Here is a 12,027-nt window from a genome sequence, read left to right on the forward strand (position 1 = left end):
TGGGCCCAACCCAAGGCTTGACACACACTGGAGCTCAGTAAGTACACTGTAAGATGAATAAGTGAAGTAGGGCAATAATTCATGATACTTCCTGAATTTCTTGCCTCAGGAGAAAATATATAAGGCACAGAAATGTATTCTGAAAGTCAAAAAGGGAAATAAGTGGTACATAATTATAATTAAATAACATAAGTGCTTTTGGAAGATACACAGATCTGAAAGTAGGTGTATAAATGGATTTAGAAATAACAAGGGATTGAGGTGGCCTGATCTGTGTTCCCATTGGGAAGGGTGGGTCTGGCTGGGACCTGGTGCATGAAAGGGGAACAGTTTGCCAGGCTCACATTAATGACAAGAAGGTGATCACAGGATGAGACCTTTATTATCCAGGCACAGAAAATCTCTGGGAGCTATACTATACTTTCTTCGCAGCTCATGCCATGAATGACCTTCTCCCTCAGAACAGAAAGACTAGATCTGGAATTGTGGACCTGACTGTCCCCCAGCCCCTTTTCCTGACAAGAATGAATTACATCAGATTGCTCTTCAGATCTAGCTTAATCTCTTGCTATTGCATGGGGAAATGCTTGTCCAAAAATGCTATTGCTTCTTTTTAAACACTTGAAATTCTTCAAACAGGGAGCAAAGCTTATCATTACATAATACTTCATCCATTGCCTCATTAAAAAAATAAATGTTATGCTCAACATCTATTGCACCAACTTGACCATTTGAACTGCACAGTGAGTCCCTGTCAAGGCTTATTTTTCAAAGTGCACTAATGACATAAACGCTGACATGTTCTGTAACTGCTTCGTGTGCATCCATTTTGTCTACAATAGTTGCTTATGGGTACAGATTTGGCAAGACAAGTCCCTCATGATACACAGCAGAATTTTTTACCCAGTGGTTACTAAAAAAATGCTATATTGATGTCAGTGCTAAAGGAGAATCATATGTTCTTAAATTAGGTCATGGTTGCATATTCACAGTGGCCCGTGGAACTGAACAGTTTGAAGTGGAACATCCGCTTAGTAAATGTATTTATCTATAATGAACCGTGTTTCAGAAAAAATTTAAGATGGCTTATAAAGATTCTTAAAATGTAACAAGAGAACATAAATTTAAAGGAGGGGAGAAGAAAAAAGAAAACAATGGTAAAAGTACAATTTGCATTAATTTATTGCATCTAAGTCTGGGTATGGAAGAACTGGCAGAAATAAGGAGCTATAATAGGGCCATGCAGGGTAGCTTGAATGATTAAGCTTGCAAAGAGAGGACAGCTTGGTAAATTCGAAGTCAACCTGATTTAGTATATTTAAACATATAATAAGAGGGCTCACATTTACATATCACTTTGCAGTATACATAAAAATGCCAAATATATGTATTTCCTTATTTCAGTAATTCTGCATTAGAGACAAGGAAACTAAGTCTCATCAGAAAGAGTGACTTATCATGAAAAGTTGCTTTCTGTAGACTATAACACCAAATAGTTTTAAGAAGACTTATAGACTTGAGAAGCAGAATTAGAGGACCTGTTATAGGAAATCTCTACATGACCCTACTAACAAATGGGGCATTTCTGTATTATTATATTTTTAAGATATCACTTTAAATACTAGGCTGAACCATACGGAATTGCCATTTTGCAGGTCAAAAATGGTTAAATATCAGCCATTTCAAATGTTCGCCCTCATGGTTTAGATATCATGGTTTAGATAGAGATGGTTTAGATATAGAAAACAAAATGTGATATGGATCTTCTGAAGCATCAACATTTGTTCACTTCATTTTCTAGCTTGTACGTTAGACATGTTATATCTTTATTAAGCAAAAAGTATAAACAAAGACACACAATTATCCTTAAATACACTAAGATCCTTTTTCAGAACAGTAACTCAGTAACAACAATCTATGGATTCTGGTACTGTGCTTTCTGTAAGGATTTTTATGGTGTGTATATTGAAAACTATTTCATAGAGGAGAGAGTTCAGAACACAAGTCAGCTTAACTGTGCTGAAATCCCCATTCAAACTGGTTCGGTGACCCTGGGCAGGTTACATTAATATGTGTCTCAGTTTCGTCATCTGTAAATTGAAAATGAAGCTATCACTTTCCCTAACAACGAATGCTACATAACTGAGCCGTTATCTCTTTCTACTGTGGCTGGAAAACTTCGCCAAGTTGGAGCCAAGTTGGAAACTTAGCTTCAAGGAACCACTTTCACCCTTATGGTCTACATATTAATATTCTTTCCCCTAGTTTTCAGTGATCACTTCTTTAAATTTTCCTTTGCTTATAATTATCTATTTCTTCTTTATTTCACTTTTATGAGATAAAGTATTTTTGATATTAACTCAAATCTTTTATGGTAGAAGTTGGGTTTAAAAAAATCAATAACTGAATACATAAATAATGCACACTTACTCTGAAATGTTGACTAAGGGTGGTTTCTGCTAGAAAATATATGTCATGTTAAATTAAGAATGCCTATAAATTGAAGAATGATAAAGCACTGACTGTAGGGAGTAATAAATGCTGTAAATTATGAAGCCCTCAGAAAAAAACAGATTTCAACTGAAAATAAATATTAAATCATAAAACATTAATTATTGAGTTTTGTGTTCAATAAATGTTGCTACAAGTTAAAGTTAAAAAGAAATTAAACAGTATAAAGGGAAAAATCTGTGTTCACTGACATCAATACTAAATGGTGTTTAACTACAATATTTGTGAATACAAATGGATTTATTGTACTTGTTTGTGCTATGGTCAAGTTCATAAATACAATTCAAAATAGCATTTGCCCCATTAGTAAAAGCACATTAATAATATTGACTATTAAATAACACACTTAATACTATATGCTGTAACTGATTCCATTGAAATTACCACTTTTAGAGGCAATTAAACCTAAAAAACATTTCATATAATTTTATGACACCGACCTAGAACTAATAATTAGATTGAAACCATATATAAATGTAATGAAGTATTATTTTCTTGAAATGCTCAAACTATGAATTCTACCTTTATAAGATAGAAACAAATAAATGAAAAACTTAAAATCATTTTAGTCACCCTTTTGAAGGTAATTTAGAATAAGATAGCCTGGGATTTAAACTCTATGACTCTGAATTAAGTCCAAAGGTAGATAACAGGTTCAAAGTTTTACCACAAAAAATGAGTCCCATAAAGATAGGCAGACAGCCTGTGATTCTGGGCTGGTGTATATATATTAGAAACAAAGTGCATATATTTCAGTAGATGGCAATAACAATAGCAATAATAATTCCAGAAATCTATAGGATACCTATAGTACTAAAGGTATGTTCTTTATGATTATTCTAATAAAAGTGAATAATCTCAGTTAAGACACATTTTAGATAAGGCCTTAACATACTTTGAAGACAGAAAATGAAGACTTATTTTGAGAACCTATTTTTTCTGTTTCCTCTGTCCTTAAACTCATTTTTTATTTACTGCATTTTTTTTTCTCCTTTGCCTCATTAAAAATGTTATAAATTTATTTTTGGATGCTGCCTGCATGCTCCCTTCAGAACAGAGGCCTCACACCCTCAGATGCCAGGAGTGTTGCCTGCTGACAGATTACAGCTGAGTCCTATCTAGGAGGCATCTTGAGCCCAAGGGAGCTGTCTCACCCAAAGCTAACCTCCCTCATGGGTATCACCTACCCGAAGTCTGGTTGGTATGGAGGTACAAAGACTCTTGCCTCCAATCAGACATCTCTGGAGGGCCATATTAACTGCAGAGCTTCTGCTGGAATTGGCTGAGCCCATTCAGCACAGTTCAACTATCATCATATGAAAGTACAAAATTTTGATTCCATTCTTTCATAAGTTTATGGTGTTTCCATACCTGTAATGCTTTTTAATAATAATGTTCAGGATTGACAGTATCTAGAAAAGATTCAGAGAAGAGCAACAGGAAGGATTAGTTTAGGGAGTTATCTATAGAAAAGCAAACTAAAAAGATTAGGTACCTTCAGCATAGACAAGGAAAGCTGAAAATGAGATAATAAAGTGTTAAAAAAATAAGAACAAAAATGTAAAATTTATTAATTTTCAGCAATTCCTCGGCATACCAAATCCCCTAACATGTCACCTCCCTCTTACATCTGTGCTCTTTTTTCACTGGATTATACCCTATAATATTCAAAGCCTCGTGTATCCCATATCTTCAATCTTAAAAGACTCCCTTCGACCTCTAAAAAAGAGTTGTAATTACATCCTGTATCTATGTTCTCCACTACTATTCCTAACAACCTACTCCAATCTGACTGCCAACTCCACTGCCCAATGGAATTGTTCCTGCTATGGGTATTAGGGACCACAATGCTACTAAAACCATTGGGTACTTCATTCTCGCCTTACTTCGCTTCTCACCAGCAACCAAACATCCCTTCCTTCTTTAAAGGTGTTCTGCTTTTGTCTTCTGTGACATTAAGCTCTCGTGGGTTTTTTGGTTTTTTTTTTTTTTTACCTGCTGGCAGCTCCTTTTGTTTTTGGTCACCTCACTCATACACGTGTTTGTTCATTCATTCATTCATTTGGCAAAATGGAGTCTGGAGACACAATAGTGAGCAATACCAGATGCAGCTCCTGCTCTCATAGGGTACTGTACACCCTTTCCAGCTTCACTGTGTACAATTCTTTCCCAATACCACCATGTTGTTGCAGGTGCCTTTTTTTCTAGGTCTTCAACTATGTAGAGCTCTTCCTATCTCAAAGTTTTTACATGCATCCTGTCCTCTTCTTAGAAAGTCTTGCCTCAGCCAGCGCATCCCTAAAACAGCTCCCATGTCAGTTCCTCAGAGAAATTTGCCCTGGTATTCCTCTCTCAATCAGCATATCCTCTTATTTCACTGTATCCAGCTTTTTTCCTACCTTAAAGGAAATAGCTGGCACAGTTTTTAAAATAATGAGACAACAACAACAATAAAAAAAAACAGCTGTTATTTCACTGTTGGTACAAGAGATGGTTTAGGTGAGAGATACAAATAGTTTCCTAAGAAATTTAAGTTCATAAATAAAACAATCATAATTAACTTTTACTGTAGTTAATATCAGAAAAGACAACTAAGCTTTTTAATAATACTGGGTCATACACACCCAAGAATAAACAAGAAAGATTCAAACTCAGGCAATTTGACTCCAGATTCTGTAGCTCAATAGGGCTACCCGTCCTTCACTGTATGGACACACAACTTTTTCTCCAGCTAGGTTACTCTAGTCCACTTGCAAGTAAACTGATGTATCACAGAGAATCTCAAAATTTTAGAGTTAAGTAAGTCTTTGTAGATCTCGTAGAGGTAATACCTAGAAGGTCACACAGAGAGCAGTGGCAGATAAGACACTGGAATCCAGTCTTCTGGTTCTCAGAAGAGAGCTCAGCCACGACCTCAAGCTGCCCCTTCTCTTTGGAAATGGAGTAAAGAATGACTGAGAAAGATACAAAGCCAAATCCACCTAGGAACACTCTTCTATTACCTACAAAGTATTAGCCATGAGTATTCTGGAGTACTTCTCTAAAATGAGAACAATCTTTCAAAAATTTAGCTACTTTTGAAAAGAAAGCCAAAATACGAAGTTGCTACTTGTTTTAAAATCCTGGACATTTCCCAGGATATGTTTTTTTTCACCATAGAAAAGATTTTTTCTCTCCATTTATATTTTAAATATAAAAAAAGAAAATCATATATTTTCATGGGAACCCACTTATGCATGTGAAAAGTGTTTTTAAGTGTCTGAAAGAATATACCCGAAAGCCTTAAGAGTCTTAAGTCTTGAGTTTTTGAGGGTTTGCGGGAGTGGGGAGTGGGCAGAGAGAGAGCAGGAAGGGGGAGAACCACACCGGTAGCTGTCAGAGCAGGTTTCTGCTTCAATTGTAATGTCCTAATTCCTCTTAAAGGGCAATGAAATGAATTCATGTTATTGCTTGTGTAACTCTAATAAAATAAACATCAAAATTAATGTTTTAAAATGAGAAAAAGTAGGCTACCCAAAAGGATTCAAGTCAAGAAAATCAGCCTCGGTATGTTCTCTGCCGTAACGGTTTTCCTCCAGACTTTTCGAGCACAGTAGTGTAAAAGTAACCATTGCCAAAGATAACTTTCTACCAGTATTTTACTGACTCAAGGAAATCCCAAGGAAGCTTTCTCTTTGGGTTGTATTCACCTCAGGAGGATTTCTCACAGAATTTGCTAACAACAGAAATCGTTCTTGGTTATGATAGTCCCCAGTCCCACCAGGATGTTCAAAATGTCACCGGCCAGTCAGTGGTCCTGCCTGGCAAAGCCTGCTGGTAGGTACCATATGAGCCATATGGACATTTTTAAAATAGGAAGTAAAGCAGCAGGTTCTGAAGCCACCAGCTTCCCTTGACATGGCAGAATTAGCATCAGTCTATGAGGCAAAGCATTCCTGCCTTTGAAATGTCCAATATGCACGGAATATCACCAATCCATGGCGATATACCAAATAGTATTTCAATATATTCTGCTGATTACCTTTTCACCTCTTTGATTGGTGCTGAAATAACTACATTTTGAAATACGAAAATGTACAAGGAAAAGCATCCATGCAGACCATACTTTGCTCAGCAGAATTAATATTCTGTAGACACTAATATTGTGATAGGATGGTTTTAAAGTGCAATGTAAATTCCCTTTAACTGCCAATGTGTGTATGTACTTCCCCCCTGAGAGATAATGTCAAGGGATCTTTTCTTCTCTCTAACATAAAACTTCGCAGACTTGAACTGTAGCAGGTCAATACAGGGAAGCAACTACACTAATAAGAGGGACTTAACAGAAGAGTGAAAATCACCCACCAGAAAAATCCACAGTAAGGAGAAAAACAACAACTGAAGTTTAAAAAATGTCTTAGGTCAGGCTCTCTTGAACAAGAGATCCTTGAAGAAAGAAATTATATCAACATAATTTGTATAGAAATACCTTCCAACTGAATAAAACTGAAGTAATCTCAGAACACATAAATGCGATAAAGGCAACGGATGTGGGATCTTTACATAAACACAGTCCACACATCGCACAGTTTCTCATTCCATGGGTGAACTTTCTATAACACATCGTTTAAAACTGATTGTGAGAATACATGGTATTTATTGTATAAATTAATATGTACATGTGTGTACGTTGTGTCAAAGACTGGTACAATATACTATTAACCTAGTTTTTTGGAGTAGGTGGACAAAGATTTAAAAAAAAAAGAAAACCATAGGGAAGGGTATTCCTGATGCTGTTTATCCCAAGAAATTTCCATAGAAAGGTGCCATGTTCAGCTATGTTATACAAAGTTCTTGCCATCCATGTCATCATCTGTATTATATAATGAGCATTAACAATCACATATTACTTTTTCATTGATTTACACAAGACAATTGAGTGTCTTTATTTTAGAAATGCACTCAATTTAACATGTTCTCTACTTAAAACAAGGAGAAGGTTAACATATGAATATCAAGGAGTCCTTAGAGGATATTTTAGAACAGTAGATACACTCTATATATACATCTTTGACAGTTAAAGAAAATGCATTAATATTCTTTTATCACAAATTTGAAAAACGTCTTCAATCTCATACAAAACTGAATTAAACTCTTGAATTTACTGACTGTCCAAGCATTCTAAATGCCACTTGACATAGTGGCACAGAGAATCAATAAATCATTAGGCTGAAAATGGCATCTTAGGTTCATCCATTCATCATTCATTTATAAAATACTTATTGAATACCTAGTATATGCCAGACATTGTGCTAAACGCTGGACACATAATGATGAATGAAACACATGTTATCTCTAACCTTTTAAGTCTTACTGTGAATTAGGTAAAAACACAAATATGTTAAGTCCAAACTGAGATAAGTTCTATGAAAAAGGAGAACACAGTGATATTTTAGAGAATACTGGGATGAGGAGGGCAGGGGCAGCTATCAGTGTCTGAGGATGAGAAGGAATCAGGTAAAGAGGAGGACGGACAGAACTCCAGGCAAAGGAAACGTGCGTGAAGGGCTTGAGCCTCAAGAGTTTGAAGCATTTGAGAACTAGAATGGATCGGTGTGGCTAGAGCATAAGAAGCAAAGGAGAGTAAGATCTGAGAAAAGGTTGAAAGGCAGGCAACAAGAGATCATCATCATGAGAGGTATTTTATGTTCATCATGAAGTCATTGAAAGGATACAAGCAGAATGACTTGATCTGACTGTTTAGAGAATACTTGTAGGAAATATGACCTCAGCATCTTCCTAAGATGTTTCTCTGCTGCCAGAAACCAACCTCCTGCAAGTTGAAATTCATCCATCCCTTCCAAATGCCTGGGAAGAATGGCCAAAAGCAGGCGTCCTAGAGGAAAGGATTTCCATATACCAAGTTCTACCAGAGGTACCCCAGCCTGATGGGAAGTTTTCCACCTCATTCTCATGGTTGCTAACTTTTTTAGCTAATTGCAGAACCCCAGCCAGACAACTGTGATCTTCTATGGATTTGACCCCTTAGAACTTTCACAACCCTGATGCTCACAAAGCTGCAGAGAAATGGAAAGTTTTGTCAAATCAAAAACAACTGGATCTAGGGCAGTGCTGAAACTCAGCATAACTGTAGTGGGGAAAGTTTTTGAAACTCCAAAAGTGTTAATCTTTCTTCTCAGAGTTCCTTAACCACAATAATAGAGCATCACCAAATAACTGTGATGACTAAAACTAAATAATTTAATTGTGGGGTGCAGGGCTTCAAACAGAGGTCTCTTTCACCAAAGCTTTTAAAAACATCAGTTGTTTATTTTCTTGGAAGACCTCCAGAAGGGGCAAGTTTCCTTACTTTTCTAAGATAATCCAAATTGATGGGAATGATACAACCTAGAGCAGTTTCCTTGGTTTCTGTGTGTGTGTCTGTGCCTTGCTGACACTAAACTATGTCAAAAAGGTAATGCTATTTCTCCACTGTTGCCTAGTTAGTGTTTCAAAGGAATTTAATTATTTTCTATAGGATGAGAGGAAAATCTGAAAAAGTCAAATTGCCAAGAACTACCCAAATAAATACATTGAGTGGAAAGTTGCCCTAGGTCTGAGTTCTCTAAATACTGAATTAACCTAACATAGGCAGAGATGGTAGGGGAGGGGCTACAGTGAGAAATCCCACCAAGAACTTAGAAATAAGAGAGATAAGGTTTCCCTCTGAACATTAAATTATAATTTAAGGTTCACACCACATAATAGGTCAGAAAGAAACAAGGGAAGTCATTTTGAAGAGTCAGAAGTGGCTCCCTGACTTGGAAACCTGGTTATAATGCAACTAAAGTCAATAATAACATATCAGTCAAAGGAGAGTCAGCAGTGGAATTTGAGAAAAATGTAGAAGACGAACATTCTCAGAGTCCTGGTGCAAGGGAAGGAATGTTTTTGCCCAAGGATGAGTTCTTTCTGGTCCCAGAGACAAATAAAATCGCATTTGCATGAATTAAGTTACCTTACATTGATGCTATTCAACCTAAATTGATTTTGTGCTACCTATACAGGCTTTTAATTATATTCTGGTCTCCCAAGTAGTTTGACTTTAGGGAGAAATCAGCTAGCCAAAAGATGATGGTCCCTTCGGTAGTGCTTTTTCTCATTATACATTAACATGCCAGCATTCTGCTTGTTTTCATTAATTTCTGGAAGCTTGCATGTGGGATGCTAAAAGACAGACTCACATTCAGAATGCCAATAAGTCAGGTTTCTGAGACTGTAAAGCTGAAAATCATATCAAGTAACATCATCCTGCACTCTGATCCACAGGATATTAGTGTTTCCAAACAAGTAGAGAAAGACAACCCATACACTTCACAGATGAGATAACCAAAGGCACATGGCTCCTATGCGGCAGAACCAGGACTGGAAGCTGGCTCTCCTGATTCCTTGTCCATCTTGTATCAGGGATGTATGTGACACAGGAATTATCTACTGACTCTCTATCTAAATTCCAGAGTGTGGGATAAACAAGAATCCTCTAGGCATTCCAATTTGGGGACACTGCTAAGTTGAATTCACTCATCTAATTAAGTGATTTTCAAACTCCCCCTCACCATCACCCAATGCATCCTACCTCCTTCTTCATCTGCCATGTATAAAGCTGCTTCTGAAAGTTTAAAAAAATAGTAGCATCATACCACGTCTAACACCCAATATGTGGGTACAGATGGCATTTCGTGTGGCATGATCCTTTTCTACAAATGATAGGAAGTGCAAAATAATCCCTCAAAGATGGCAGGCTCTGTTGCACAATGGTAACATGCCAGAGAGTAATTTTTCATTTTAGCAATTTCAACTGAGGAGCCCTTTCAACTGTCAAGACCTATCTACTTCTCATGTTTCCATTATGATCTATATTCTAACATACATTAACAAGCTCCTATGGAACACACTGAATGTTACTGTTTAGTATTTAAGAAGATTTCTGAACGGCCATCATCAAAAAATCTATAAACAATAAATGCTGAAGAGGGTGTAGAGAAAAGGGAACCCTCTTGCACTGTTGGTGGGAATGTAAATTGATACAGCCACTATGGAGAACAGTATGGAGGTTCCTTAAAAAACTAAAAATAGAACTACCCAGCAATCCCACTACTACTGGGCATATACCCTGAGAAAACCATAATTCAAAACGAGTCATGTACCACAATGTTCATTGCAGCTCTACTTACAATAGTCAGGACATGGAAGCAACCTAAGTGTCCATTGACAGAAGAATGGATAAAGAAGATGTGGCACATATATACAATGGAATATTACTCAGCCATAAAAAGAAACAAAATTGAGTTATTTGTAGTGAGGTGGATGGACCTAGAGTCTGTCATACAGAGTGAAGTAAGTCAGAAAGAGAAAAACAAATACCGTACGCTAACGCATATATATGGAATCTAAAAAAAAAATGGTTCTGAAGAAACCAGGGGCAGGACAGGAATAAAGATGCAGACGTAGAGAATGGACTTGAGGACATGGGGAGGGGGAAGGGTAAGCTGGGACAAAGTGAGAGAGTGGCATGTACATATATACACTACCAAACGCAAGGTAGATAGCTAGTGAGGAGCAGCCGCATAGCACAGGGAGATCAGGTCGGTGCTTTGTGACCACCTAGAGGGGTGGGATAGGGAGGGTGGGAGGGAGACGCAAGAGGGAGGAGATATGGGGATATATGTATATGCATAGTTAATTCACTTTGTAATAAAGCAGAAACTAACACACCATTGTAAAGCAATTATACTCCAATAAAGATGTGAAAAAAATATCCTATGATAAACATAAACCATAATGGAAAAGAATATAAAAAATGTGTATATATATATATATATATGAATCATTTTTCTGTACAGCAGCAGTTAACACAACATTGTAAACCAACTATAGGTCAATTAAAGTGTTCTGCCAGTCATGCATACCTTGCTTCTAATACCATCTCTTTGGAGGCAGGCATAAATTATTCTCTGTAACAGCTGAAAAACTAACACTAAGTTGGATCAAGTTAATGACAAAATAGTTTAAATAATAAGCCCAGCTAGAATAAAACATGTATTTACCCAGTTTGGGCCATTTTCTCATGAGAATCTTTTAACGCTTCATGGACTAGCTCTTTTTGAAATTTTCTTTTGGGCTAGTAGAAACCTTACTGATGCACTAGTCCAAATATGTACATGGAGAAGGCAGTATAATGAATAGAGAATCAGTAGCTCTGTTATGCCAGAAGCCCAGCATGTCAAGCTGGAAAAAAAACCCCGATAAAAGGACTTGAAGCCCTGATAGGCCGTTAAGGATTACATATTACTCAGTGATGACACAAAATTCCAACTTAGGAGGTTATTCACTCATTGTTAGTGAATGTTTCTCATTATACAGATAAAATTAAAACTGCACTCACTGTCTTGATATTCACCTGACAGGTTAATTTCCTCCTGCTCTAACTCAAACACCATAAGGCAAAACTCCGGTGCCTTTAACATTGAAAGAAAA

At 36.8% G+C, this 12,027-nt stretch overlaps 1 protein-coding gene across 4 annotated transcripts in view; it reads right to left on the reverse strand.

Annotated features, from left to right (window-relative positions):
* The window catches only part of PRR16 (proline rich 16), a 265,937-nt gene that overhangs the window by 211,104 nt on the left and 42,806 nt on the right, over positions 1-12,027 (reverse strand). The gene's annotated exons all lie outside the window — the stretch shown is intronic.

This window comes from Orcinus orca, chromosome 3 (assembly GCF_937001465.1).
Source record: "Orcinus orca chromosome 3, mOrcOrc1.1, whole genome shotgun sequence".
Lineage (NCBI taxonomy): Eukaryota > Metazoa > Chordata > Mammalia > Artiodactyla > Delphinidae > Orcinus > Orcinus orca.